The sequence below is a fragment of the Mobula birostris genome, chromosome 2 (genome assembly GCF_030028105.1).
Source record: "Mobula birostris isolate sMobBir1 chromosome 2, sMobBir1.hap1, whole genome shotgun sequence".
NCBI lineage: Eukaryota > Metazoa > Chordata > Chondrichthyes > Myliobatiformes > Myliobatidae > Mobula > Mobula birostris.
Genome location: NC_092371.1, coordinates 103,562,854 through 103,589,260, shown reverse-complemented (window position 1 = coordinate 103,589,260; position 26,407 = coordinate 103,562,854).

Below are 26,407 nucleotides of genomic sequence, written 5' to 3'. Positions count from 1 at the left end.
TAATGCCTTCATAATCTCTTCAGCCATCTCCTTCAGAACCCTGGATGTACAACATCTGGTCCAGGTGACTTATCTACCTTCAGACCTTTCAGTTTCCCAAGAACCTTCTCTCTAGTTATGATAACTTGACACGCTTCATACCCCCTGACATCTGGAACTTCCACCATACTGCTAGTGTCTTCCACAGTGAAGGCTGATGCAAAATACTTATTCAGTTTATCCATCCTTTCATCCTCCATCATTACTACCTTTCCAACATTGTTTTCCAGTGGTCACTCTCACCTCTCTTTTATACTTTATGTATCTGGAAAAACTTCTGGTATCCTTTTCAATGTTATTGGCTAGCTTACTTTTGTATTCCATCTTTAACTTAATCACGAGCATGTTGCCCGAATTGGGGAGCATGCCTTATGAGAATAGGGTGAGTGAACTTGGCCTTTTCTCCTTGGAGCGACGGAGGATGAGAAGTGACCTGATAGAGGTGTACAAGATAATGAGAGGCATTGACCGTGGATAGTCAGAAGCTTTTTCCCAGAGCTGATATGGCTGGCATGAGAGGACACAGTTTTAAGGTGCTTGGAAGCAGGTACAGAGGAGATGTCAGGGGTAAGTTTTTTACGCAGAGTGGTGAGTGCATGGAATGGGCTGCCAGTGATGGTGGTGGAGGTGGATACAGTAGTGTCTTTTACGAGACTCCTGGACAGGTACATGGAACTTAGAAAAATAGAGGGCTATGGGTAACCCTAGGTAATTTCTAACGTAAGGACATATTCAGCACAGCTTTGTGGGCCGAAGGGCCTGTATTGTGCTGTAGGTTTTCTATGTTTCTATGAACAAGAGAAAATCTACAGATGCTGGAAATCAAGCAACACACGCAAAATGCTGGAGGAACTCAGCAAGCCAGGCAGCATCTATGGAAAAAAGCAAACAGTCGATGTTTCTGGCCAAGACACTTCATCAGGTCTGGAAAAAAAGAGAATTCAGAGTAAGAATCCTCTAGCCTGGTATGACTCTCGCCAATTAACTTCCCAGTTCTTTACTTCATCTTCCCCACAACCCTCCCTCCCCTGCCCCCCGGTTTCACCTATCACCTTGTAGTTCTTCCTCCCCTGCCCCCACTTTCTTACTCTGACTCCTTGTCTTTTTCTCCAGTCCTGATGAAAGGTCTCATCCTGAAACACTGACTGTACTCTTTACCATAGATGCTGCCTGGCCTGCTGAGATCTTTTACTTTCTTAATGACCCTTTTGGTTGCCTTCTGTTGGTTTTTAAAAACTTCGTGATCCTCTAACTTCCCACTAATTTTTGCTCTATTATATTCCCTCTGTTTGGCTTTTATGTTGGCTTTGACTTCTCTTTTTAGCCACACTTGTGTCATCTTTCCTTTAGAATACTTTTTCCTCTTTGGGATGTATATATATATTGTGCCTTCCAAATTACTTCCAGAAATTCCAGCCATTGCTGCTCTGCCGTCATCCCTGCCAGTGCTCTTTTCCAATCAATTGTGGCCAACTCCTCTTTCATGCCTCTGTAGTGCCCTTTACTCCACTGCAATTCTGATACACCTACCTTAAGCTTCTCCTTCTCAGATTTCAGGGTGAATTCGATCATATTATGATCACTCGCCCCTAATGATTCCTTCACCTTAAGCTCTCTGATCAATTCCAGTTCATTGCACAACACCCAAACCTGAATAGCTGATCCTCTAGTGGGTTCAACTATGAGCTGCTCTAAAATGGCATCTTGTAGGCACTCTAGAGGTCCCCCTTCCTGGAATCCAGCACCAACCAGATTTTCCCAATCTAACTGCATTTTGAATTCTCCCATGACTATTGTAAAATTACATTTTGGCATGCATTTTTTATCTCATTGTAAGTTGTAGATCACATCCTTACTACTGTTTGATGGTCTATAAACAGCTCCCATCAGGGTGATTTTACCCTTGTAGTTCCTTACCTCTATCCATAATGATTCGACATCTTCCAACCCTATGTCACCTCCTTCTAATGATTTGGTTTCATTTCTTAGCAACAGAGCAATGCTACCCTCTCTGTCTTTCTGCCTGCTCTTTCGATTGAATGTGTATCCTTGGCATTAAGCTCCCAGCTATAATCTTCTTTCAGCCATGATTCAGTGATGCCTGCAACAACATACCTGCCAGTCTGCAACTGTGCTTCAAGTTCATCTACCTGATTCTGTATACTGTGCACATTTAGATATAACACCTTTAGTCCTGGATTCACTCTTTTTGATTTTGTCCACTTTTATGTTACAAACTAATCTTATTGAATACAATTCTGTACAGCCTGTCCTCACTACACATTGGCTCTGTTTATAACCCGGCTACCTCATCTTCAGCACTATTATCTGCCTTTCCCACAATTCTTCTTACTTTAAAATATCGGCAGCTCAGGACACAAGTTGCACCATGCTCAACCTTCTGATTCCTAAATTTGTCTGAGGTCTTACCAACATCTGCCTCCACAACCTATCCACTAACTATTCTGGCACTCTTGTCCCCCCCCTCCTGCAACTCTAGTTTAAACCCCACCGTGCAGCATTAGCAAACTTTACAGCTAGAACATTAGTCCCTCTCCAGTTCAGGAGCAAGCCGTCCCCTCCGTATAGTTCCCACCTTCCCTGGAAAAGATCCAAAAATCTTATGCCCTCCTTCCAACACTGACATATGACGTGATGTGTGATGACGTATGTCATTCATGTACTTTTACATATAACCCATAATGGATTAAATAAACAATAAGAATACTTAATATATGTTTACAATATTACTCAAATATTACTGAAATATTAAATCACACCTCTGCTCCCTATTTAGTTATAAACTCCAACTCAATATTGAATGCATCTCAACTATATACTCAATATACTATATAATACAACTACTATGTACAGACATCCACAGCATAGTAAATTTTAAATTGTCTCATTCAGGCTTAAAGATTTAATTGCTGTGGAGGATTTCTTACTCTTGTGGGATAATGTCTTTCCTGATAAGGAGGGTTATTCTGCTTGGGAGATGCAACTAGTGGCTGTGAAACAATCTCAGCTTCTGGGGCCTCCCCCGTGGTGGTTGCTGGAGTGGACCCTCAGACTGCTGGAAGTGGTTCTGAGAGTTCTGGACACCTTTCTTGTGGACATGTTGGCATCCTGAACAGCGCATGACAAGCTGACAGATCTGCTGATCTATCTCAGACCACCAGACAAAGCTAAGAGCCAGTATTATCATTTGGACCACGCCTAGAAGTGACATAGCTCCTCCAATGCTTTAGCTCTTCGCTTGGATGTACAAAACCTTTCAATCCCCATATAACGCAACCTCTGTCAAGAGCAGGTTCATCCTAACGCTGGTAAAAATGGGGGAATTGGAGATTCTGCTGCACATTTCAGTTGTTTTGTGTTGCCAAATAGATCTGAGACACTGTGGGGTCTTTTCTGGTTTCACTTTGTATCACCTCTACTGTAATAGAGAGACTTCCGATTTGCATTAGGGAGACTACCTATGTCAAAAGGAATGTCGTCTTCTGTAATTTTTTCAGGTAGTTCCTTTTCCAAGAGTAAACAGGACAACCCATCACCATTTCCATGATAGTTGTCCTCTTGAGTTTGATCTTGTGATTGTGTCCTCCAAGAAACAGAGCCCATCTCTGTATTTGTGTTGCTGTTGTCAGTGGAACTCACTTCTGTGGATTGAAAATGGATACCAGTGGTTGATGATCAGTAATGAGAGTACACTCTCTCCCGTACAAGTACTGCTGAAACATTTTACACCCCAAACCAGACTCAAGGCCTCTCTATCAATTTTTCCCTGCAGTCATAACGGAATGTGATGCAAAGGCTCTGGGGCAATCATTTCCATCACTCATAGCATGTGACATGACTGCACCTATACCATAAGGCGAGGCATCACAGGCAAGCCTCTCTGGATGATGTGGATCATAATGTGTCAGTACAGTGTCTGGCATCCCCATTTCCTTTCTCTTTTGGAAAGCCGCCGCACACTGCTTTGTCCATTCCCATTTCATCCCAATCTGTAGGAATGAGTTCAAGGAGTGGAGCACAGTAGCCAGGTTTGGCAGGAACTTGTTGTAGTAATTGACAAATCCTAAAAAGGACCCCAAATGTGACAAGTCCTTTGGCCTTGGGGCATCCACCACCACTTGAATTTTCTTAGCATATTTGTGTATAGCTTGGGTGCCAGTGGTGTGACCACAGAAAATGATGCTCGATTTAAAGAATTCACACTTGTATTGTGCTCTGAACCCATAATCTTCTAATCTTTTTCACACTGTCTTGAGATTTTGGAGATGTTCCTTGTCATCCTTACTGGTAACAATGATGTCATTCAGGTAACAATGTGTGCCTGGGCAGCCTTGTTACCTGGTCCATGGCTTTCTGCCAGAGTGCAGGTGCAGATGCTGCTCCAAAATAAACCTATTATAGTGATAAAGCCCTTTGTGTTTATGGTGAGAAACACTTTGGACTCTTCTTCCATTTCCTTCTACAGCAGGCTTCAGGCAAATCCATTTTACTGAAGTGTTTCCCTTCCAGAAAAGTTTGCAAATGAATTCCTTATCCTGGGCAGAGGGTATTGGTCTACTTTTAGAACTGGATTGATGGTGACCTTAAAATCACCACAGATCCTGACAGACTTACATTCTTGGATACTGGGACCACTGCCATGGCCCATGGGCTCCATTCAGCCTTGGAAAGAATTTCTTCAGCTTCCATTCAGTATAGCTGGCTGGCTACTTTATCACAGATGGAATAAAGAACCAGACATGCTTTGTAAAACTTGTTTGTGGCATTTTCATTTAACACTATTTTAGCCTTCATGCGTTTGAATTTTTCAATGCTATCCTTGAACACTGCTGTGGCATCATCCATCTTTCATAATTTGCTTTCAGTTGACTCCATTGCAGGGAATGTGGCGTGCAAGTGGTGGATGGGTCACCAATCAAGTTATAGTTGTCGCAGTCAATCATAATCCGACAATGCTGGCCCTCCTGTTGTTACCACATACAAGCTCAATGTTGCTTGTTGGTTGTTGTATTTCACTGCTTTTAATGTCATTCCCATTGGAGTTATCCTTTCTCCAGTATAAGTTCTTAGTTGGATATCTGCAGGCTTCAGTTCATTATCTTTGAAATGCCAGTCAAACTCATTTCCTGGAATAACCGAGACAGCTGAGTCTGTTTCCAATTCCATTTTAGTTAATTTTCCATTCATTACTGGTGTAAGACATGTTGCTTGTCTATTGCTAGTTTTCAGATTGTAAATCTGAATGATACTCTGTCCTACATCACTCTTATCATTATTTGATTTTTTTTGTCAATGGTGCCATTTTTGAAACTGCATCTTGACTTTTTATCTTTTCCTCTTCTCTGTGCAGAACATTTATTTTTGTCAGGCTGACATGCTCTTTGTACTTGTGGTGCTTTTTTTGTATTTCCTGCAAGTTTCATTTTTAAACCTGCATTGATCTGGTGTATGTGAGCCCCTCCCACAATGGTAACACTATTTGTTCTGTTTAACGTTACAATTTTGTTCACACTCACTTTCATTCCTGACTGCCAGTCTGCTCTGTCTGCTGTTTCCACAGAGACAGCGATTTCAACTGCTCTTTTAGATGTGAGCTGTGCTTTAGTCTGGAGCCGTTTTTGAATGCTTTCTTGTAAGATTCCACAAAACAAGTGACCTCTCAGTGCATCATTAAGCCCATCACTGAACTGACAATGCTCAGATAATTTCTTAAATTCAACCACATATGCCAAAATGGACTTCCCTTCACTTTGGTTCCACTTACGAAACCTAGGGTTCTGTAATCAACAATGGCTTCAGTTCTAAATGTTTCTGTATTACTTTCATGATATCAGCAAAGCTCATTTCAGCTGGTTTGGTTGGAGCAGTAAAACCTCTGAACAAACTGTATGTGTTTCCATATAATGCATTCAACAAAACTGGCAGAAGCTTCTCATTGGCTATTTCATTTCCTCCAGATTTGCTGTCTGCCTTTGTCTCTCCTGAGGCTGCCCACAAGGCAGAGGGGCTATTTACCCATAGCTGGGGATTTGGTTCATGAGCACCAGGTCCACACACCGGTGGGCTTACGTGCTGCGTATGCAAGGGCCAGATCTACTCCCCGTCCTCTGTAGTTCAGCCTGAGTCTGAAAGGAGTTTCTGTGTGTCGCCAACGAGGAGGCACAAATTGAGGCTTGTGGTTGGAAAGGCTATGTACAGACAGGGAGAGACTTATACATTCCGCTCTCCTTTTCACAAGACTGCTAGCCAGTGGAGGAAGCTGAAAGTCAGAGTGAGTGACAAGCACTACCCACTACACAACCACACTACGTGCATCACAGCAACCATTCTGACACCCAGTGCTCACTGTTTATAAACTCATGAATTTGTCTGTTTTCTGCCTTTTTTATTAACTCAAGCATCTTTCTCCTCTTGTGAAGAGAAAAAAATGTGGTGTCATTTTTTAAAAAATTCAAACATCTCACTGTGCTTCAACAATTGTCTCAGGTTCACTTAAACTTTCTCGTCTCCACTGTTATGCTTTGTAACCCGGAAACTTAAAACTAACTGAAAGCCAAACAAGAGAGCCTGAGAGATGTGTGTAATCTTCATTTGTACTTTTAGCGGGGTGGACACTTATGACGTGTTGGTGTGTTGACGTATGCCATTCACGTACTTCTACATATAACCCATAGTGGATATGTAAACAACCAAGAATGCTTAATGTATTTACAAGATTACTCAAATATTAAAAACACAACAAAGTTAAATGGAGTAACACGCACAAAGCTGGAGGAACTCAGCAAGTCAGACAGTATCCATGGTGTCAATGTTTCGGGCCAATATCTTTCATCATGACTGTTTATTCCCCTACATGGACGCTGCCTGACCTGCTGAGTTCCTGCAGCATTTTGTGTGTGTCACTCTGGATTTGTAGCATCTGCAGAATCTCTTGAGCTTATGTAAAGGGTATTTGATTTTGGCACAAACTCCATGAGTAGAAAGGCCTTTCTCCATGCTCAATAATCTATAATCTATAAGGGGAGGAGAAGATGGTGGTGCAATGCAGCGTGCGTGACCGCTCCAAAATGATATCGTATTTGTAAGCAGGGGCCGTGCACAATCCTCATTTGATGGAGACAGATGTCAGATGCACGGAGAAACATCTAGAGAAACTTCTGAAATGCCCGCTTCGCTGCCACTGTTACTGTGCGATCGAGAATCTCCGGAGGGGAAGGCCCCAAATCCTTGGCTTTGCCTATTGCCTGTTGCCGGGCTGGGGTCAAAGCGCTCGGCAGAGACTGTGCTCAGTGCTCGGTGTCGGAGGGCTGGTCGGAGGCTTGAAGTTTTCGGACGGACTCAAGAGTCGGCTGAGGTCGGGTGCTTCCAGGATGCTGCATCAGCAAGTTTGCAGCGCTGGAAGCTCATGGCAGGGAGAGTTTTTCTTCCTCCTACAGTCTGCGTGAGATGATGGGACTTCCGAGAGACTCTGAGACTTTTTTTTACCGTGACCATGGTCTGTTCTTTATCAAATTATGGTATTGTTTTGCACTGTTGTAACTATATGTTATAATCATGTGGTTTTTGTCAGTTTTTCAGTCTTGGTTTGTCTTGTGTTTCTGTGATATCATTCTGGAGGAACATTGTATCATTTCTTAATGAATACATTACTAAATGACAATAAAAGAGGACTGCGTGTCCTCATAATCTAATCTAATCTAAGTCTATAGCTCCAAAATGTTTGGTTGCATCTTTGAGCCATGATTGAGTGTGGTGAGGTTTATTTTTGTCCTCATGACTGACTGGCTGGGCTCTTCTTTTTGAAAGATTCTGAGTAGTCTAATTCATTAAACTTTACTGCATGTTGATCTGTCAGGCTGGAAACAATTATAATCTTGGCCAATCTAGACCCCTTCAGGAAAATACAGGAGAAAAAAACAAAGGTTTCACTGTTAGCAGAGAAGATTTAAAACTAGCATTCATGGCAGTAATATTTTGAATTCTGACACTACTTGTTCAAAATTATTATTGAACATTCTAGAATGAAATATCAGCTGTCACATTTGTTCACAAGCATAATTATAATCTTTTCACTTCCAAAACATCTACATATAAGTTAAGTAAATTTCAAAATGAGTCAGATAAGCAGATAAGCTTAAATCATATTATGTAGATTGAAACAGAAGGCTTAGAATAACAAAATAGATGTGAATAAAATGCTACCAGATGCATCAAAATGAATGAATTATTTGATGGGTTTATTTTGCAGCATTAATACAAATGGCAGTGAATCTGTTATGCGTTATTTCTCTTCTCTCATCGCTCTTTTTCTTCTTTAGATCCTCCTCACAATATTTTTAATCTTCTGAGATTTTTGTCTTGAAGTAATGATGGCAATTTATAATTATAATTGGTGCTCAATACTGTAAATTGGATGTCTAAATTTATAAGGCGGTATGGTAGTGTAGCAGGTAGTGTAACGCCTTACAGCACCAGCGACTGGGAGATCGGGTTTCAATTCCTGACACTACATATGAGGAATTGGTACTTATGTGGGATTCTGCCGGGTACTCTGGCTTCCTCCCGCACTCCAAAGACATACAGGTTAGGGTTAATAAGTTATAGGTATGCTATTTTGGAAACAAACTCTCTTACCCCGGATGGTGTTGGTTATCGACACAAATGGCATATTTCATGAGACAGGACAATATATAAACATTGAGCCAGGACTTATCCTTAGACAAGCCAAGACTCAATTTCATCTTCACACCAAGGAGAGACAGGACCATCAGTCGGGAAACGGCAGAATGGCTGGACTTACCCAACAGAGGCAAAGACAAGACAAGACAGGTCCCCCCGCAGAGCAACGGCAGAACAGCCTGATTTACCCCACAGAGGCAAGGACAAGGCAGATCCCCCTGCAGGGCAACGGCAGAATGGTCTGACTTACTCCACAGAGGCAAGGACAAGACAAGGTAGATCCCCCCACAGGGCAATGACAGAACGGCCTGACTTACCCCACGGAGGCGAGGACAAGAAGAGACAAACACCGAAGAACAACAGACAGTTCCATCTCTGCATTGGCAATTGAACTCGACAGTGGTGCAGGTGAGGTATCCAGGCAGAGAGTCAGACGAGGTATCCAGGCAGAGAGTCAGGTGAGGCCAGTGCTGTTTATAGGCATGTCTGACACGCAACTCTGAAGCCACACAAACTGTCATCTTCCAGTCAGGTACTCTATTATCCCAGCAACAAAGGCTGTATGGTATTGAGAAATCAAAAACATGATCCTCACAGTGCTGCCTTGCTTATCCAAATGGGAGTAGGCTCTGTTCAGCAGGTAGATGACAGCATCATCAACTCCAACGTGCTCCTGGTAGGTAAACTGCAGGGGATCGAGGGCTGATCTGACCAGGGGTCAGAGGTGAGCCAGGACCAGCTTCTCTAGTGTCATCGCAATCTGTGAGGTCAGGGCCACTGTCATACAAGATTTTCGGTTGGCCTTTCTTGGGTACTGGGACCACACATGATCTTTTCCACAGGGTGGGGATCCTTTCCAGGCTGAGACTCAGATTGAAAATGCGCTGGAGAGCTCCACACGGTTGCTCAGCACACACACCCTCAGGACTATGGGGTTCACACCATCCGGTCCCAATGCTTTGCCGTGTCTGAGTTGCCCCAGAGCACTTCTCACCTGCTCAGTAGTGGCACCATCGCACTCAGATACAGAAGGATGCTTTACTGCTGCTTCCACAGTAGTTTCGTTTTACCAATGAAGGTTGTTAGTCCTGAGCTGAACCCCCAAACTTGGAGGATTGGTGGATCATTCTCGGTCTGGCCTCCACCCTTTGACCTGTTTGGCATGGATGACCCGACAATGAGCCAAATTATAAAACCCTGACTCCAGCCAGCATAGCTCTCCGGGTCATTGAGGCACACAAACCTCCAAACCACAACAAGGTTGTGGTCTTCTTGTAGGATTTGTTGGTTTATTATGGTCACATGTACTGAGATACAGTGAAGGACTTGTCTTGCGTACCGTTCATACAGATCAGCCACATCCGGCATGGGTGTTGGGGTGTTGCAGGGCACTACTGGTTAGGATCAAAGTAAGCTGTCGAGAGTTGGTAAATTAGTCAGCTCCATCATGGGCATTGGCCTTCATAGTATCCAGGACATCTTCAAGATGCAGTGCCTCAAAAAGGTAGTGTCAGTCATTAAGGACCCCCATCACCTCGGACACACCCTCTTCTCATTGCTACCATCAGGAAGGAGGTCCAGAAGCCTGAAGGCACACACTCAACAATTCAGGAAAGGATTCTTCCCCACTGCCTTCTGAATTCTGAATGGACATTGAACCCATGAACACCACCTCAATACTTCTAATTTTATTTTTTGCACTACTTATGTAACTTAGCTATTTGATATACATATATATACCAAATAGCTGTACCCCTTGACAATAAGTACTCCTGTTTCAGTACTGTTGGGAGGGATGACCTACCTGGGGGAAGCAACAGAGGCTGCACCTCTGGCACAGAGTCTGGCCCTGTAGCTCAGAAGGGCAGCGAAAGGAAGAGGATGGCAGCGGTGATAGGAGACTCTATAGTTAGGGGGTCAGATAGACAATTCTGTGGATGCAAGAAAGAAGTACGGATGGTAGTTTGCCTCCCAGGTGCCAGGGTCCAGCATGTTTCTGATCGCCTCCATGATATCCTGAAGTGGGAAGGAGAACAGCCAGAGGTCGTGGTACATATTGGTACACAGGCAGGAAAAGGGAGGAGGTCCTGAAACAGATTACAAGGAGTTAGGAAGGAAGTTGAGAAGCAGGACCACAAAGGTAGTCATCTCGGGATTACTGCCTGTGCCACGTGACAGCGAGTATAGGAATAAAGTGAGGTGGAGGATAAATGCGTGACTGAGAGTTTGGAGCAGAGGGCAGGAATTCAGATTTCTGGATCATTGGGACCTCTTTTGGGGCAGGTGTGACCTGTACAAAAAGGACGGGTTGCACTTGAATCCCAGGGGGACCAATATCCCCGAGGGGAGGTTTGCAAAGGCTATTGGGGAGAGTTTAAACTAGGATTTTTAGGGGTGGGAACCAAACTGAAGAGACAGAGGAAGAGGAGGTTGGCTTACAAATAGATGAAGCTTGGAGACAGTACGAGAGGGAGGATAGGCAGGTGATAGAGAAGGGACGCACTCAGATCGATGGTTTGAGATGTATCTATTTTAATGCAAGGTGTATTATTAACAAAGTGGATGAGTTTAGAGCATGGATCGACACTTGGAGCTATGATGCTGTGGCCATTACAGAGACTTGGATGGCTCAGGGGTAGGAATGGTTACATTGAGTGTCAGGCTTTAGTTGTTTCAGAAAAGACAGTGAGGGAGGCAAAAGAGGTGGGGGCATGGCACTGTTGATCAGAGGTAGTGTCATGGCTGTAGAAAAGGAGGAAGGTATGGAGGGATTGTCTACAGAGTGTCTGTGGGTGGAAGTTAGGAACAGGAAGGGGTCAATAACTCTGTTTTTTATAGACCACCCAATAGTAACAGGAATATCGATGAACACATAGGGAGACAGATTCTGGAAAGGTGTAATAATAACAGGGTTATCGTGGTGGGAGATTTTAATTTCCCAAATATTGATTGGCATGTCCCTAGATCAAGGGGTTTAGATGGGGTGGAGTTTGTTAGGTGTGTTCAAGAATGTTTCTTGACACAATATGTAGATAAGCCGACAAGAGGAGAGGCTGTACTTGACCTGGTATTGGGAAATGAACCTGGTCAGGTGTCAGATCTCTCAGTGGGAGAGCATTTTGGAGATAGTGATCACAGTTCTATCTCCTTTACCATAGCATTGGAGAGGGGTAGAAACAGACAAGTTAGGAAAGTGTTTAATTGGAGTAAGGGGAAATATGAGACTATCAGGCAGGAACTTGGAAGTATAAATTGGAAACAGATGTTCTCAGGAAAATGTATGGAAAAAATGTGGCAAACGTTCAGGGGATATTTGTGTGGAGTTCTGCATAGGTACATTCCAATGAGACGGGGAAATTATGGTAGGGTACAGGAACTATGGTGTACAAAGGCTGTTGTAAATCTAGACAAGAAGAAAAGGAGAGCTTACAAAAGAATAAAAATGTTAGGTAATGATAGAGGTCTAGAAGATCATAAGGCTAGCAGGTAGGAGCTCTAGAAAGAAATTAGGAGAGCCAGAAGGGGCCATGAGAAGGCTTTGGAGGACAAGATTAAGGAAAACACCAGGGCATTCTACAAGTATGTGAAGAGCAAGAGGATAAGACTGATAGAATGGGACCAATCAAGTGTGACAGTGGAAAAGTGTGTATGGAACCGGAGGAGATAGCAGAGGTACTTAATGAATACTTTGCTTCAGTATCACTATGGAAAAGGATCTTGGCAATTGTAGGGATGACTTACAGTGGACTGAAAAGCTTGAGCATGTAGGTATTAAGAAAGAGGATGTGCAGGAGCTTTTGGAAAGCATCAAGTTGGATAAGTCAATGGGACCGGATGGGATGTACCCCAGGCAACTGTGCGAGGCAAGGGAGGAGATTACTGAGCCTCTGGCGATGATCAATGGGGATGGGAGAGGTTCTGGAGGATTGGAGGGTTGCGGATGTTGTTCCTTTATTCAAGAAAGGGAGTAGAGATAGCCCAGGAAATTATAGACCAGTGAGTCTTACTTCAGTGGTTGGTAAGTTGATGGAGAAGATCCTGAGAGTCAGGATTTATGAACATTTGGAGAGGCATAATATGATTAGGAATAGTCAGCATGGCTTTGTGAAAGGCAAGTCATGCCTTACGAGCCTGATTGAATCTTTTGGAATGTTTCTAAACACACTGATGATGGTAGAGCAGTAGATGTAGTGTATATGGATTTCAGCAAGGCATTTGACAAGGTACCCCAAGCAAGGCTTATTGAGAAAGTAAGGAGGCATGGGATCCAAGGGGAAATTGCTTTGTGGATCCAGAACTGGCTTGCCCACAGAAGGCAAAGAGTGATTGTAGATGGGTCATATTCTGCATGGAGGTTGGTTACCAGTGGTGTGCCTCAGGGATATGTTCTGGGACCCCTACCCTTCGTGAATTTATGAATGACCTGGATGAATAAATGGAGGGATGGGGTTAGTAAATTTGCTGATGACACAAAGGTTGGGGGTGTTGTGGATAGTGTGGAGGGCTGTCAGAGGTTACAGCGAGACATTGATAAGATGCAAAAATGGGCTGAGAAGTGACAGATGAAGTTCAACACAGATAAGTGTGAAGTGGTTCATTTTGGTAGGTCAAATATAATGACAGAATATAGTATTAATGGTAAGACTCTTGGCAGTGTGGAGGATCAGAGGGATCTTGGGTCCAAGTCTATTGGACACTCAAAGCAGCTGTGCAGGTTGACTCTGTGGTTAAGAAAGCACATGATGCATTGGCCTTCATCAATCGTGAGATTGGGTTTAGGAGCCGAGAGGTAATGTTGCAGCTATTTAGGACCCTGGTCAAACGCCACCTGGAGTACTGTGCTCAGTTCTGGTCGCTTCACTACAGGAAGGATGTGGAAACCATTGAAAGCATGCAGGGGAGACTTACAAGGATGTTGCCTGGATTGGGGAGCATGTTTTATGAGAACAGGTTGAGTGAACTCGGCCTTTTTTCCTTGTAGCAACGGAGAATGAGAGGTGACCTGACAGAGGTGTATAAGATGATGAGAGGCATTGATTGTGTGGATAGTCAGAGGCTTTTTCCCAGGGTTGAAATGGCTAGCATGAGAGGGCACAGTTTTAAGTTGCTTGGAAGTAGGTACAGAGGAGATGTCAGGGGTAAGTTTTTTATGCAGAGAGTTGTGAGTGGTTGGAATGGGCCGCCGGTGACCGTGGTGGAGGCGGATACGATAGGGTCTTTCAAGAGACTCCTGGACAGATACATGGAGCTCAGAAAAGTAGAGAGCTATGGGTAACTCTAGGTAATTTCTCAGGTAAGGTCATGTTTGGCACAGCTTTGTGGGCCGAAGGGCCTGAATTATGCTGTAGGTCTTTTATGTTTCTATGTTTCCATGTACACTTACCGTAATTCACAGCTTTTTCTCCTTATTATTATGTATTACATTGTACCGCTGCCACATAATTAACAAATTTCATGACATGCCGGTGTTATTAAACTTGATCCTGATTCTGATTCATTCATTACATGTTTTATGTTTTTTTAAGGTAGAACAAGGTTAAATAATAACAGAATGCAAAGTAAAGTGTAGTGCAGGTAGATGGCAAGGTCAAGATGATAACGAGGTAGATTATGAGGCCAAGAATCTATCTTGTCAAACAAGAGGCCCGTTCAAGAGTCTGATAACAGTGGGATAGAAGCTGTCCATGAGCCTGGTGGTAGATGTTTTTAGGACTTTGTATCTTCTGGCTGATGGGAAAGGGAAGAAGAGAAAATGTCTGGGGAGGGGGATGAGGAGTCTTTGACTATACTAGTGCTTTACTGAATCAGTGGAATTGTAGTCAGTGTTTATAGAGGGGAGGTCGGTTCGTATGGTGGTGCTGAGTTGTGTTCACAACCCTCTGTAGTTTCAAGCAGTTGCAGAAAAAGCAGTTGCCGTACCAAGCCGTAATGCATCAGACATCATATTTTCTATGGTCTTTAGCCTCCAGAGGAAGTAGAGGCACAGGTGAGCTTTCTTGGATATGACATTAATGTGGCTGGACCAGGACAGAATACTGGTGATGTTCATATCTAAAGCTTGAAGCCCTCAACCTCTCAAACTCAGTGTCATTGTTGTCGACAGGAGCAACTTTGAATTAAAAGATGCATAACTGAATTTGGCTGAGAATTTTGTTGTGAATCCACAGTTAGATACTCTCCGTGACATGTACTGTACAATTGGAGGGATGGGAGTCATTGAGGGGAAGGAAAAGATGAGTGTTGGTGTCGGGTGGAGAGACACCATTCTCTGCTACGGCTGAGACAGCTGTTTTATGATGACTGGCCCCATCTACACTAAGTGGCCTCTACTGTCTGAAAGATGCTGTCAGCTGTCACGGTGTCTTGCAACATAGTGCTGTAAGCGAAGGGGGAGTCTGTGGAATTCATTGCCACCCACAGCTGGTGGAGGCCAAGTTATAAAGTGGAGGGCCATAGGTTCTAATGGTATCAAAGGTTACAGGGAGAAGGCAGGAGAATGGGATTAGGAGGGATAATAAATTAGCCATGATGGAATGTTGGAGCAGACTTGATGAGCTGGATAGCCTAATTCTGCTCCTATGTCTTATGGAGGTACAGCATGGTTAACAGGCCCTTCCAGCCCAATGAGCCCACGCCATCCATAGTGCATTCGGTGGGGATGCTGTCATCGCCAAAAAACTCACGCTGATGCCTGAAACAGGGAAAAATGAGGCTTTCCAAGTCTACTATTGAATCACTGAAGTCACATCGAGAACGCCTTAAATCGTATCCCTCTGCCAATATGCCAGAGCAACAACTCTAACCAGCCCCTGAAGATGCACTGTTGGTGGTACCTTCACGGGTTGTATTACACCATGTATGGAAATCCCAACCATCAGGACTACAAGAGGCTTCAGAAAGTAGTGGATACAGCCTGGACCATCACAGGCACAGTCTTCCCCACCACTGGCAACATCTACAGGAGGTACTGATCAAGAAGGTGGCATCCATCATCCAAAGATCCCCGCCATCTGGGTCATGACCTCTTCTCCCTGCTACCATTGGACAGGAGGTATAGAAGCCCAAAGTCCCACCCTACCAACAGCTACTTTCCTACAGCCGTTAGGCTCTTGACTGGACCTGTACAATCCTACACTACCTCAGGAATGGAACATTACATGGGGAGATGGAGGATGAAAGGTGACTTGATAGAGGTGCAGAATGTGATAAAAGGCACAGATAGAATGGATGGCCTGAGACTTTTTGCCCAGGGTGAAAATGATCAATACCTGAGGACATAATTTTAAGGTGATGGAGGGGATGTCAGAGGTAAGTTTTTTATACATTGAGTGGTGTCTGCATGAAAGATGCTGCCAGGGGTGGTAGTAGAGGCAGGTACATTAGGGACATTTAAAAGACTCTTAGATGGACACATGGATGAAAGAAAAATGGAGGGCCATATAGGTGGGAAGAGTTAGATTGATCTTGGAGTAGGTTAAAAAGTTGGCTCAACATTGTGGGCCAAAGGGCCTGTACTGTGCTGTACTGTTCTATGTTCTACTAGAGCCTTCTCTCTGATTTTGTCTTTCTTTTTGTATTAAGGTTTTATTTTTGCACAGTCTTTCTTCTCTGTCTCTTTACTGCCGTGTATAATGCATGTATAATTTATATATAATTTATATTCTGTCTGTTGCCTGTACCTAGGTGTCGGTCATGCTGCTGCAAGCAAGCTTTTCCAGTGGACCTGTACCTCTCCGTACTTGAGCACGAGGCCATGAACTCGATTGGGTTCAGTCCTTTGCTTCAATAAGGAAGGTGATAGGTTGCACTTTAATGTAGCAACTTTGTCTGCAAACAGCAGAAAGAGTCATTGTGTGACATCGGCCGTACAGTCGTCATCAGGCAAAGAAAATCCACACAAAGGAACGCTTATGCCTGGAGTAAATTATTATTATGATGTATCGTATGCAAAACAGCTTTTATGTGCAATATTCATATAAAAAGTGCATGCAAACAGCCAAATTTCTAGGCCAAATACTGTGTGTCAGAACAGAATTGCACAGTTGGAAGCAGTCTTAAATCATTTTCATAGAACTTAAAGTTGCTTCGGAATATTTTATCTTCATTATCTTTTGGGCAGATTTAACGTGGAGGCTGATAGGTTCTTGATTAGTCAGGGTGACAAAAGTTATGAAAAGAGGGCACCAACAAAGAGGTTCCATCAGTCTGTTGTCACCAGTACAACCTTCTATGTGCTGGGGCAATGGCATTAACACGGGTGATGCCAACAGTCTCAATAAAATGATTAGAAAGGCTAGTTCTGTTATAGGAGTCAAACTGGACATACTGGAAGCTGTGGCAGAACAAAGGACCCTATGGGAAATCCTGGCAATTCTCCGACTCTGCATGCCACCTTGGCTGAACAGAGGAGCATTTTTAGTAATAGACTAAGACAACTGTGCTGCTCCAAAGAGCGCGATAGGGGGTCATTCTCATGCTCAGCCATTATGAGTCGACCCATAGCCGGGAAAGTGATGACCCCCTCCTGTTAGACCATTTGAGGTAACTTATTTTCTATTCTTTCTTACTTCTCTCCTAATATTTGTATATTTGTAAATCTGCGCACTTGTAATGCTATTGTGATACAGTTATTTCCTTTGGGATCAATAAAGTGTCTATCTATCTAAGTGAGAAGGTAATAGACACCACTCTGTATTCTCCTCCACTGCAACCCTTCCAAAGGGAACTGTTTCCTCCCCTTCTGCCAGGGTTACACCCACGTCCAGAGATTTATTTGTGTAGCATTTTTCCCAAACAAGTACCACTTGCAATTAAAACATTGATCACAGAGTTAGAACAGACGGGGTGAAACACAAGAAGTATTTGGGCTGGTGGTAGAGGCAGATATATTAGGGACTTTTAAGAGATGTTTAGATAAGCACATGAATGTGTGAGGGAAATGGAGAGATATGGACATTGTGTAGGCAGGAGAGGTTAGTTTAGTTAGCCATTTGATTACCGTTTCAATTGGTTTGGCACAACATCACAGGCTGAAGGGCCTGTTCCTGTGCTCTACAGTTCTATGTTCTATGTCCTAAGCAGAAAAACATCTCACCAAACAGCTTATCTTTTTAGTGCTTACCAGCAATAAAATAGTAACTGAGATATTATCAGTGGATCCAATTGCATAAGCAGATGTTTGCCAATAAATCTCCATCTGAAGTCATTCGTTCATTTACCTCAAACCGCACCTTGCTGTCCTCCACTGGGAAAAATTAGCTTCCAAACATGTAGATTTAGTAAATGTGAACCAGATTTATAATGTTGCCCTGGAGGAGATTTAACTGTTCCTTCAGTACTGAGGTGTCTAAATCTGAAAGTAGGAAGGGGGAAATGTTACTCTCATCAAAACAGAAAAAATATTTAATAGGTGTTTGGGTGTTACTATTCAAAACTTGATTGGAGAAGATAGTGCTTTTTATTATGCGGAGGTTATAATAGTATTAAATTTTCATTTTTTTAAAGGCTCCTGGCAGCATTCAAAAACTCTGCAAGCACTTGCAACATATATTCAGTTAGTAAGTGTACAAAAGTTCCTGTGGTATATTCCAGCGTGTGTTTAGAATCTCAGAGAACAATTTCAACCGACAAGGACATCCCCTCACCGTGCCTGTGGTGTGCAATTGGAGTAATCACATAATCACAATCACAATCAGGTTTATTATCATTGACATCTGTCGTGAAAGTTGCTGGGTTGTGGCAGCAGTATACTGCAATACTTAATTCATAAAAAAAAAACAAACTTAATCCATAAAGACAGGAGGAGATTCTGCAGATGCTGGAAATCCAGAGTGACACGTGCAAAGTGCTAGAGGAACTTAGCAGGTCAGGCAGCATCTATGGAAAGAAATAATCAACCGACCATTCGAGCCGAGACCCTTCATCAGGACTCATAACGAAGGGGGGCTTCAATACATAAAGTTGGCTTGAAAAGGTATCCTAGAGAAAATACAAGCAGAATGCTGGAAGCCTGTTGCAAACAACTCCGCATGTTAAACAGATAAAACCTACAGATTTATATAATTAACAGACAACTTAGCAAATATAAAATATCAGTGGATTAACAAGAGTCATGAAAAAGCAACAGAGAATAAAAATGATAACAATGCATTTATAGCACCTCTCATGATTTCGGGACAAACCAAAGCATATCCCAGTCAATGATGTGCTCCTAATGTACAAAAGGTATTAATGAACCAACTTAATATGTGCACAACAGGACCTCTTAAACCGAAAGTAACACGAGAATGAGACAATCTTGATTCCAAGAACTTGTGATCTTATTCTGCACTTAAGCCTCTTTTGCTATCTTACCCTTATAACTGCATAGAAACATAGAATGAGTAGGATATCCATCCCAATTCTTCCGATATTCCATTCAACTACAAGGCACAGCAGCAGAATGAGGTCACTCGGCCCATTGAATCTGCTCCACCATTCTATCATGGCTGATTCCGTGACCCCTTTAGCCTTAAGAACTACATACAGCATACATATTTCTATATTAACATATTTAAGAATTTGTCTTGAATTATTTTCTCCAGTGGAGAATTCCATAGGTCCACTATTCTTTGGGCGAAGAAATTTCTCCTTATCTCAGTCTTATATGGCCTTCCTCTTACTCCTTGACTGTGATCTTTGATCCTGGACCCAATCTGTCCTGCACCTAATATTTGTCGGTTTTGGGGAAATACCCTCTTATTCTTCAGCGATAAGATAAATGATTGTTTGGTAACATTATTCAAAATTCAAAATTCAAAGTAAATTTTTATTACCAAAATCACCATATACAACCCTGAGATTCATTTTCTTGTAGGCATACTCAATCAATACATAATAGAATAATAACTGTAACAGAATCCATGAAAGATAGCACCAACTTGGGCACCCAACTAGTGTGTAAAAGACACAAACTGTGCAAATACAAAAAGAAAGAAAGCAATAATAAAATAATAATAATAATAATAAAAAATAAGCAATAAATATCGAGAACATGAGATGAAGAGTCCTTGAAAATGAGTCCATAGGTTGGGAGAACACTTGAATGATGAAGTGAAGTTGAGTGAAGTTACCCCTTCAGTTCAAGAGCCTGATGGTTGAGGGGTAGTAAGTGTTACTGATGCTGGTGGTGTGAATCCTGAAGCTCCTGTAACCTTCTGATGATGATACTGGATTAATAGGTCTGAAACATGGAATAATACTCTAGTAATTACCTGGAGTAATGATGGACACCTTAGGAAGTCAGGGTCCATCATAAAGGACCTCCACCACCCAGGACATGCTCTCTTCACACTGATACCATCAGGAACAAGTACAGGAACAGCTTCTGATCTGCCATCTGATTTCTAAATGGACATTGAACCCATGAACACTTCCTCACTACTTTTTTATTCTTTGCACTACTTCTTTTAACTTAGCTATTTAATAAACATATTAACGTAACTCAATATTTTCTCTATATTTTTTTATCATGTATTTAATTTTACTGCTGCCGTAAAGTTTACAAATTTCACGACATATGCTGGTGATATTAAATCTGATTCTGATTCTAAATAACTTTGAAATCATCATTAAACTTAAAACTGCAACTAAATTTCGGAGTGAGAAGTGCCAGCATCACAAATGTCCTTCAGGAAAACAAGTCTACAGGTCATCCCTGGATGAGTGGTCAAACCTGATCTTTATAGTGCCTGAAGGTAATGTTGCTGCTCTATCAAACTCTGATTAGACCAGACTTCGAGTATTGTGTTTAGTTCTGGTCACCTCATTATGAGAGTGATGTGGAAGGTTTAGAGAGTGTGCAGATGAGATTTACCAGGATCTTGCCTGGACTAGTGGGCACAGGTCGAGTGGATAGCCAGGGAATTTTTCCCAGGTTGGCGATTACTCACGCTAGTGCAAATCAGTTTAAAATGAATAGAGGTAAGTTTAGGGAAGAGGTCAGAGTTAGGTTTTTTACACAGAGAGTGGTGGGTTGCCTGGAATGCCCTGTCAGAGGTGGTGGTAGAGGCAGATACATTGGGGGCATTTAAGAGATTCTTATATAGGAACAATGGTGAAAGAAAAATAGAGGGTTAGTGGTTGTGCGGGAAAAAAATGTTAGATTGATCTTAGAGTATGTTAAAGGGTCAGTACGACATTATGGGCCAAAGGGCCTGTACTGTGCTGTACTGTTCTATGTTCTGTGTCTTATGTTTTATTTTAATTTGTTAAAGATACAGCATGAACCAGGCCCTTCTGGCCCCGTGAACCAAGCCGCCCAGCAATGCCTAACACTCTCGATTTAACCCTATCCTAATCACGGGACAATTTATAATGACCAAATAACTTACCCAGTAGGTCTTTGGACATCTGGGGAGGGAGACTTCATGCTGAGATCATCATGGAAAAATTACAAAGGCTGCCTTTCACTGGACGTGTCATTTACCTATTCGGCCAACTGTATCCACAGTATAATTTGACTGAGCAGTTCGATTAAAAAAAAGATGGAGATAAGCACTAGCTGACATATAAACTGTGTGATGTCGCAATGTCACTGACACATAAACTCCTGTGATGTCGTAATCTGCATGTACATGCAAATATAGAAATAACGGTGAAAATAGCACAGAGTAAACTTGAGCTGAACAGCACACATAAATTACAACTTCAGGGAATTGACTAATGCGCCCGTATCAAGGCAGCCAGATTTAGTGTCAGTATGGATTACATTAACTTGCTGCAAGCAACATACTGTGGAGTTATATACCAAATATTTTGATCAAATTTTAATCTGTAGGTGGTGAAATATATTATACTTTTTAGATGTTGCTGCCCGCAGTATTCAAATCATGTTTCTCTTTGCTACTACTTGTTCACAATGCCATGAATACACTGGTATTGTTTCTTTTTTCAAATTCATGGTGATATTTCTATTGCATTTCTTTTGGATTATATTTTTATATGTCCTTTAGCTTTCCCAAAAAATATTTTTCAATGTCCTGCACTGCCAGCTCTTCAGCCTTGCACTTCACTGTAAATATAGATAATTTGCTTCTAAGCAAAACTCATTACAGCACAGCTTAAGGTTATTTCTCACGGTAGATTCTTAACTTAAATTTTTAAATTTGCAGGAGGAGGTGTGAAGATTTTTTTGACTGTTGGTTGTCCAACACTCATCTGTAGGGATATTGCTCAATTAACATGCTAAATCTGTGGTGCAGATTTTACATGGCCTTACATAAGAGTTAGTTCCTCCAAGAACGTTAACCAGGGATCCAACAGCCGCCAGAGAGCCCTTTGAAGAGGCAGGAGAAATACGATATTGAAGTATAGGTCAGATGACATGGGAGTCCTTTGCTCTGTACTCCTCAGTCACCAGCATTGGATGTATTGGAGTAAGTATGAGTTAGCATAACTAGATGGAATCAATAAGAGATGCTCGACAGCTGTGGCAGGGTTAGAATGCCATAACTTCCCACAAAGTTAAATCTTGCAACATAGGGGACAGCAGATCATCATTTCCAGGTGATCTCAATGCCTTCTGTCCTCCCTTTGACCACCAGGACAGGGAGGAACCATCACACGCGCCCCCATGTCTCCCGATGATCCTAAGGTCTCAGTATTTCAAGATGACGGTGCAGACTGCCTTCAAGAGATTGGATCCAAGAAAAGCAAGTGGTCTGGATGGAGTCTTTGGCCGAGTACCAAAGACCTGTGCTGACCAACCATCTGGTGTGTTCACAGATATCTTCTATTTCTCGCTCGGATGATGTGTGGTGCCCACCTGCTTCTATCGTACTGGTGGCCAAGAAGAGTGTCTAAGTGACTATTGCCCAGTGGCACTTACATCCACATTGATGAATTGTTTTGAGAGGCTTTGTATTGTTTTGTAATGAAACATATCAGCTCCTGTCTGAGTGGCGCTTGGATCCGCTCCAATTTGCATTCCGAAGCAATGTGTTCATAGCAGATGCCATCTCACTGGCTCTTCACACAACCCTAGAACATCTGGACAGCAAAGGTGCACACATCAGGGTGCTCTTTATCAGATTAGGTCAGCATCTAACACCACCATCCCTTCAAAACAAATCAGTGAACTCCAAGACCTGGGCCCCCTTGTGCAATTCGATCCTGGATTTCCCCAGTCAGTTCAGATTGGCAAAAACGTCCCTCCGCAATCTCTGTCAGTACAGGACCACCACGGGTTGTTTGCTTAGCCCCTGCTCTACACCCTTTACACCTGTGACTGTATTGAATACCATATAGAATTTTGCTGATGACACCACTGCTGTGGGTCGTATCAAAGATAATGATCCATTAGCACACAGGAGGGGGATTGAAAATTCGACAGAGTGGTGTAATAACAACAACCTCGCAATCAATGTCAATAAGACCAAGGAACTGATTGTAGACTTCAGGAGAGGGAAAACAAAGGTCCATGAGCCAGTACTTGTCAGAAGATCAGAGATGGAGAGGGTCAGTAACTTTAAATTCCTGGGTGTCACTATCTCAGAGGACCTGTCCTGGGCACATCATGTAAATATAATTGCAAAGAAAGCATTTCAGCACCTCTACTTCCTTGGGAATCTGCAGAGATTCAGCATGTCATCGAAAACCTTGGCAAACTTCTATAGATGTGCGGTGGCAAGTGTGTTGACTGGCTGCATTATGGTGGGGTATGGGAACACCAATGTCTTTGAGTGGAAAATCCTATGAAAAGTAGTGGATTTGGCCCAGTACATCATGGGTAAAACCCTTCCAACCATTGAACACATCTATATGAAATGCTGCTGTAGAAAATCAGCATCCATCATCAAAGATCCTCACCACCCAGGCCATGCTCTTTTCTTGCTGCTGCCTTCAGGTAGAAGGTACAAGTGCCTCAGAATTCATTCCACCAGGTTCAAGAATGATTACTACCCCGCAATCATCAGGCTCTAAAACAAATGGTGATCACCACACTCATTCTACTTCTGGTGTTCCCACAACCAAAGGTTTCACTTTAAGGACTCTTTATCTTGTTATTTTATGCTCATTATTTATTGCTATCTCTTTAGATAGATTGTGAGAACACTCAGTCCTCGTTTATTGTCATTTAGAAATGCATGCATGCATTAAGAAATGATACAATGTTCCTCCAGCGTGATATCACAGAAAAACAGGACAAACCAAAGACTAACACTGACAGAACCACATAATTGTAACATATAGTTACAGCAGTGCAAAGCAATACCATAATTTGATAAAGCAAAGACCATGGTCTCAAAGTCCTGAGTCGATCAACTCCCGAGTCCCCGATAGCAGGTGGCAAAAGGGAGAAACTCCCTGCCATAAACCTCCAGGCACCGACAACTGCCGATCCATTGGAAGTACCCGACCACAGTCAACACTGAGTCCGTCTGTTCGAAAACTTCGGCCTCCGACCAGCCCCTCCAATACAGCCTTCCGAGCGCCATCCTCTGCCGAGCACCTTCAACCTCACCCCGGCCACTGAAACAAGCAAAGCTGAGGAGTCGGGGCCTTCAGCTCCGGAGATTCCGGTTACCCCACAGTAGTAGCGGCAGCGAAGCGGGCATTTCAGAAGTTCCTCCAGATGTTCCTCCGTGCTCTCACGTCTGTCTCCATCAAATCAGAATTGTGCACGGTCCCCTACTTGACAAATAACAGACATCACCACCAGAGTGGCCGGACATATTTGCATTTTCACAGTTTGTAGTTCAGTGATCCTGTTTACAGTTAGTGTTCTAAAGATTTGCTAAGGATGTCTGCAGGAAAAAGAATCTCAGGGTTGTATGTGGTGACAGGTATGCACTCTGATAAGAAATTTTACTTTGAACGTTGAACTTCTGAACTTCTAATGTTACCCATAATAATGGATAATGGAGAGGGTCAGCAACTTTAAGTTTCTCGATGTTATCATTTCGGAGCATCTTTACTTTACTTTATTGTCGCCAAACAATTGATACTAGAGCATACAATCATCACAGCGATATTTGATTCTGCGCTTTGCGCTCCCTGGAGTACAAATTGATAGTAAATATTAAAAATTTAAATTATAAATCATAATTAGAAAATAGAAAAGGGAAAGTAAGGTAGTGCAAAAAAACGAGAGGCAGGTCCGGATATTTGGAGGTTACGGCCCAGATCTGGCTCAGGATCCGTTCTGCAGTCTTATCACAGTTGGAAAGAAGCTATTCCCAAATCTGGCCGTACAAGTCTTCAAGCTCCTGAGCCTTGTCCTGGAGGGAAGAGGGATGAAAAGTGTGTTGGCTGAGTGGGTCGTGGGCCATCTGTCCTGGGTCCAGCATGTAAGAGCCTCTACAATGAAAGCACAGCAGTGCCTCTACTTAGAAGCTTGTGCAACTTCGGCATGTCATTTAAAACTTTGACCAATCTCTATAAAGACATAATGGAGAGTATCCTGAATGGTTGCATCACAGCCTGGCATGGAAACACCAAAGGCCAAGAACAGAAAAACCTGCACAGGGTAAAGAATACAGACCAGTATCTTACGTTTTATAACTTCAAAAACTAATTGATAGGAAAACAGAGCCTAGAAAAATGTATCTACCTTGTTCTTACTTTAGTAGGGTGCACACTGGTGGCATAATAATGTATGTCATTCACGTACTTTTAATATTAGTTAAAGTCTGTCCTGAGTCTTGTGGCCCCTCAGGCCGGTGCCTATGCCAGTTTCTGTGACATGAAGCGACTGAGAGTACGAGACTCACCACCCCCGCAAACCTGGATAGGACGCCAGTCTATCGTGAGGTTAACCCCCAGCATTTGCCGGTACCCATTTTCAGCTGAGTGGACTGGAGCAGTGTGTGGTTAAGTGCCTTGCTCAAAGACACAACACACTGCCTTGGCCGAGACTCGAACCCACGACCTTCAGATCGTGAGCCCAATGCCCTAACCACTTGGCCACGTGCCACACTTTTACATATAACATGTAATAAGTTATGTAAACAAAGAATCAAAGAATGCTTAATCAACAATATATTTACAATATTACTCAGTTATTACTGAAATAGTAAATACGCTACATAACTCCTTGTTCAGTTGTGTACTCCAGCTCAACATAGAATACATCTCAACTTGGCAGGTAAGACTTGTGGCTGTGAGACAATCACAGCTTCTGAAGCCTCCTCCGTGTTGATAGTAGGAGTTGACTCCAGGACTGCATGAATTGGTTCTGACAGATCTGGACACCTTTCTTCTGGTCGAGGTGTTGTCTGCAGACGACATCAGATGCAATCTTCTACTGTACAGCAGGGTGGTCTAGTTCTGTCTGTAATCTTTCCAAGTACCCACTTTTGATCACCTCTATAGGTCCTTTCGCCAGGACTACTTGTCCAGGGGTGAAACATCGAACCTCCTTGTTTGAGGAGCACACAATTTTTCTCAGCTGGTTGTCCTGCAGACACCTGAGATCCAAGTATGATCGTAAGGGAGGAACAGCACAGTTGGTGAGTTGCTGGTTGTGGAGTGAGCTGCATTGTGATATGTAAGGAGGAAATTGGTGAGCTTCTGATTCAGTGTCAGTTAGTGTTTCCTGCTGACACTGCTCACAATGTGTTCTTTAGAGTCTGGTCAAACCTTTCCACTAAGCCATTTGTTGATGGGTGTTAAGGTGCAGGAATGATGG